The sequence below is a fragment of the Arachis hypogaea genome, chromosome 20 (genome assembly GCF_003086295.3).
Source record: "Arachis hypogaea cultivar Tifrunner chromosome 20, arahy.Tifrunner.gnm2.J5K5, whole genome shotgun sequence".
NCBI classification, from domain to species: domain Eukaryota; kingdom Viridiplantae; phylum Streptophyta; class Magnoliopsida; order Fabales; family Fabaceae; genus Arachis; species Arachis hypogaea.
In genome coordinates, this window is record NC_092055.1 from 34,690,293 (window position 1) to 34,695,927 (window position 5,635).

The 5,635-nt window shown below is 39.1% G+C and overlaps 1 non-coding gene across 1 annotated transcript; it reads right to left on the bottom strand.

The window, feature by feature from the left end:
- Positions 1-3,594: 3,594 nt before the first annotated feature.
- On the bottom strand, positions 3,595-3,701 carry LOC112787066 (small nucleolar RNA R71). The gene has a single exon (XR_003194502.1). It is a non-coding gene; the product is annotated as a small nucleolar RNA R71 (small nucleolar RNA).
- Positions 3,702-5,635: the final 1,934 nt, after the last annotated feature.

The following is a 5,635-nucleotide window of genomic DNA, read 5'->3' on the forward strand; positions in this document are numbered from 1 at the left end:
ATAGGATAAAAAGAAGAGAATATACAATAAATTTCAAAAATATCAATGAAGATTAGCTTCAATTAGATGAGCGGGACTTGTAGCCTTTTTGTTTCTGAACAGTTTTGGCATCTCACTTTATCCTTTGAAGTTCAGAATGATTGGCATCCATAGGAACTCAGAATTCAGATAGTGTTATTGATTCTCTTAGTTCAGTATGTTGATTCTTGAACACAGCTACTTTATGAGTCTTGGTCGTGACCCTAAGCATTTTGTTTTCCAGTATTACCACCGGATACATAAATACCACTGACACATAACTGGGTGAACCTTTTTAGATTGTGACTCAGCTTTGCTAGAGTCCCCAGTTAGAGGTGCCCAGAGCTCTTAAGCACACTCCTTTTTGCTTTGGACCACGACTTTAACCGCTCAGTCTCAAGCTTTTCAGTTGACACTTTCACGCCACAAGCACATGGTTAGGGACAGCTTGATTTAGCCGCTTAGGCCAGGATTTTATTTCTTTGGGCCCTCCTATCCATTAATGCTCAAAGCCTTAGATCCTTTTTACCCTTGCCTTTTGGTTTAAAGGGTTATTAGCTTTTTCTGCTTGCTTTTTCTTTCTCTTCTCTCTTTTTTTTCATATATTTTTTTTCGCAAGCTTTGTCCATTCACTGCTTTTTCTTGCTTCAAGAATCAATTTTATGATTTTTCAGATTATCAATAACATTTCTCCTTTTTCATTATTCTTTCAAGAGCCAACAATTTTAACATTCATAAACAACAAATTCAAAAATATGCAATGTTCAAGCATTCATTCAGAAAACAAAAAGTATTGCCACCACATCAAAATAATTAAACTAATTTCAAGATAAAATTCAAAATTTATGTACTTCTTGTTCTTTTGCAAATAAAAACATTTTTTCATTTAAGAAAGGTGATGGATTCATAGGACATTCATAGCTTTAAGATATAAACTCTAAACTTTATTGATCATGGAATAAAAATAAGACATAAAATAAACATAAAAGCAGACAAATAATAATAAAGAAAGGAAATTAAAGACATAAAAATAAATGACTCTAATACTAATGCTTATGTAACTCTTAAAATAGGTTTCTAATAATAAAAGTTATCACAGAGTTAGGACTCAACAACCTTTATTTTGAGAGATAGGTGCTCCTTCAATCTGTGGGATGTTCGGCTCTTCAAGGATAAGCTTCTGGCGCTTTAGTTCCTGTAGCTCACGCCCTTGCTCCTCTTGTTCCCTGAGCAGTTTGCAGAGCATGCTGTTCTGATTCTGCTGCTCTTCTTTGAGTTGATCCATAGATTCTTGCAGCTTGTTGCCAGATGCTTCTAAGTGGGCCCAATAGTCAAATTGAGGAATTTCTGGGAGGAGCTCATGCGCCCTCCTCTTGGTGAGGTTGTCTTGAACTTGAGGTCCATCCATTACCCTTTTGGTGATTGGGTGTTGATAAACCACTATTTTATGGTTTATATTATGTTTAATTGTGTGGTTTATCATGATCCTTACCCACTTATTCATTAAATTAGCATGAAATTATAATCCCTTCCTGAATTTATAACATGTTTGAAAACTGCTTCCTAGAAACTTTAATTATGTATTTTTAATTCTTCTTTATTCCATTCGATGTCGTGATCTGTGTGTTGAGTGCTTCAGACTTTATAGGGCATGAATGAGTTGGAGATTGGAAAGGAAGCTAGCAAAAATGGAAGGAACACAAGAATTTGAGGAGATAACAAGCGAGAAGTGACGCGGTCGCATGGCGCACGCGACCGCAGGAGAGAAAATGGCAGTGACGCGGCCGCATGGCTCACGCGGCCGCACGGATTAGAAAAGCTCAGGCGACGCGGTAGCGTGGACGACGCGAACGCGTGGCAAGGAAAAGCGCGAATGACGCGTCCGCATGGATGACGCGATCGCGTGACATGTGCGATCTGCATAATCTGCAGACTTCGCTGGGGGCGATTTTGGACCTTATTTCGACCCAATTTTCGGCCCGGAACAGCAGACTAGAGCCAGAGAATATGCAGAAACGAAAGAGAACATTCATTCTACACAGTTGACAGTTTTAGATCTAGTTTTTCCTCCTCTAGGTTTTTCTCTCTAGGTTTTCGAATTTTAATTTTGGGAATTGATCTTAGCATTGGAACATTGAGAAGAGTTATTTTTCCTCATCAAGACCTTGTCATTCTAGTTCGTTCTCTTAACTTGGTTTTATTCTTCCATGTTCTTTGCTTTGTTCAATTTTATCATTTGAATACTTTCATGATTATTTGATACAAGGATTATTTCTTCCATTTTAATTTATTTTTCCATTCCAATAATCATGTCTTCTTTTAATTCCCTTTCATGTGTTATGGATTTATTATTTACAATGAGTGAGTAGTTCCCCCACTTGATAGGGAGTTGATTGAAAGGAACTCTTGAGTTGGAAGGATTGAAAGAAAATTGTAATTGGGTTAACTGTTGGATTGTTATCTAATCACTAACACCAATCCCTTTAAACTAAGTGGGTTGCGACTCGTGAACAGATCTAGCATTCCAACTTGTTTGACTTTCCCTTACCTAGTAAAGGATAACTAAACAGAACAACCATTAATTATAAATTAATCTTGAAATCATCCCATCAATGATAGAGATTCCAACTAATCAACTCTCAGTCAAGGCTTTTATTCATATTATTTAAATTTCCTCTTTTTAATTTTCCCTCTACTTAACTCAACTTCTTAGAACATCTGATTAATAAAATAGCACACTTTTCTGCAACTCGTTGGGAGACGACCTGGGACTTAAACTCTTAGTAATTTTTAATTTAAACTCTCTTTGACATATTTCTAAATTGATAGGCAGATTTTTGGTGAGTTGAGAACTATACTTACAACGTAACTATTTTAATAATTTTTAATTCACCAACTTCTGCGCCTCATCAATTTTTGGCGCCGTTGCCGGGGAGTTGCAATAGAGTGCTAAAGTTATTAATTAGAATTTATTTACTTGCATTTTATTTTATTTTGCTACTATGAGCTGCATGTTTCTTCCGTCAAATGACGCGTTCACTTCCTGATCCACGCTTGCTAATATTCGATCCTGAAATTGAAAGGACTATTTCACGAATAAGGCGAGAACAGCGTCGGTTAGTCTGCTCTGAGGGCGGATCTGAAAGTGAACTTGAGGAAGAAACCAGCCCCCGTTCTACTGATTCGGTTGTTTTACGTGCAGAAGACATGGCAGCTAGGAGAGTTACCATCCAGGAGGAAGGAGCCCCTGATTTTACAATGTAACCGTTTCAAGCGCATCATCCAGCGGTAGCTATAGATTTTGAAATAAAGACCGCACTGCTAAATTTGATGCCCAAGTTTCATGGCCTACCTGCTCAAGAGCCTATCAAGCACTTGAGAGATTTCCAGGCAGCCTGTTCTACTGTCAGGCGTGATGGTACTGATGAAACTTCGATTTTGCTGAAAGCTTTCCCGTTTTCTCTTGAGGGAAAAGCAAGAGAGTGGTACTACACTCAACCTCTAGCAAATGTATCCAACTGGGATACACTCAGAAAGGAGTTTTTGGAGAAATTCTTTCCATCTGAAGTTACTGATAAACTGAGGAAGGATATTTCCACAATTGTTCAGGATGATAATGAGACTCTCTTTGAATACTGGGAGTGCTTCAATAATCTTCTGGAAGCATGCCCCCACCACAGGATTGACAAGATAGTGTTACTTAGCTATATTACACAGGGCATGAGGTCCCAAGATAAGACCACATTGGAAAGTGCTAGCAATGGGTCTATGAAGAAGTACAAGACCACTGATGAGGCTTGGCAATTGATCAGTGATTTAGCTGAATCTACTAGGAACCACAGACAAAGGCAAGGCCGTTCAAAAGTCGTTGCAGAAGTATCCTCTAACAGAGAGACTGCTGCTCTAACTCAAAGTATATGTGAGATGACCAACTTGCTGAAACAGATATAATTGAATCAACAACAAGCTCAGCAAGCTCAACCTCCTCCGCCACAGCAAAACCAACAACTAGTCCCACAAAGAATTTGCAGAATCTGTGCTGATTACAGCCATTACACTGATGAATGCCCGCAGCTCCAACAAGAAGACAACATGGTGGCATCCACTCATAACTTCTATGACCGCCCCAACCAAGGGTACAATCAAAGTGGAAATAATAACCATGGATGGCAGGACAATTCTAACCAGAATTGGAGGGACAACAATAACAGAGGAGGCAGAGATAATTAGGGAAATCAGAGGTGGAATAATAACAACAACAGGCAGCAGAATCAACCTTACAGAGCACCTCACCTGAGGTAAAACCAAGGACCACAGAACAATCAACAGCAGACATCTCAATTTACTTATTCTTCTTTATCTCCTAATGAAGAGCTACTACAATCATTTGAGCGAAGACAACAGACCATGGAAAATAACATGAATAGTATTAACGCTAGTCTGAATGGTCTCACCTCTACTTTGCAAGCTCTTATGTCACAGATTGGATCAACGCAAAATTCCAGTAACCAACCTTCAAGCTCCACTAGAATCCCCTCTCAACCATTACCCAATCCAAAGGGAGGCATTAATGCCATCACCCTAAGGTCTGGAACCACACTGCAGGAGAGGAGTCAGAAGGAACCAAGCCCGCCAGAACACACCTCAGCTGAAGAGGTAGTAGAAATAGAAGATGTCGAAGAGGAAGAGGACATACAGGACATAGCTGAAGAAGAAATAGCTCAACCACAGGAGGAAGCACCAAAAGGCGCAGACACCACAGAGAACACCACTCCTATTCCATTTCCACAACTTGCAAGGAAGCCCAGGAAGCAGCTGGAACCCGACCCCAAAATGGTAGAATATTCAAAAAGGTTGAGGTAACTGTTCCTCTTTTTGATATTATTCAGCAGGTACCTAAATATGCAAAGTTTCTAAAAGACTTGTGTATCCATAAAGACAAAATTAATGAATTAGAAACTATTCCTTTAGGTAGTTCTATATCCGCTTTAATGGGAGGATTACCTGAAAAATGTAGTGATCCAGGTCCTTGTATAGTTAGCTGTACTATTGGTGGTGTAGTAATTTATGATTGCATGTGTGATTTAGGAGCATGTGTCAGTATAATGCCTTTGTCTATATATGATATTTTGAGGCTCCCTCCCTTAAAAAGGTCGGTAGCTCATTTTGTGTTAGCAGATAAAAGCATTATTACAGTGGCTGGAGTTGCTGAAGATGTTTTGGTGAACATTAAAGGACTTACATTTCCCACTGATTTTTATATCTTGGAGATGCCCCATAATGATTCAGATAAGCCATCATCAATCCTACTTGGAAGACCATTCCTGAAGACATCAAAATTCAAATTGGATGCTTTTTCAGGAACATACTCCTTTGAAATAGATGGCCGCATAGTAATCTTCAATCTGAATGGAGTCATTGATAACCCCCCAGAAGATCGTTCTATCTTTTAGTGTGATGTCATAGATGAAAGTGTAGCTGAAATTCACAAGGAAGAGTTAGAAGAGAGGCACACTGGACAAGGTCCAAGTGTGGGGACCCTCTTAACTGACAATGAGGGCACTTCGTCATTTTCACAAGCCCCAGATAATCCAGAGCCTGTCCATGACCAAAAGTT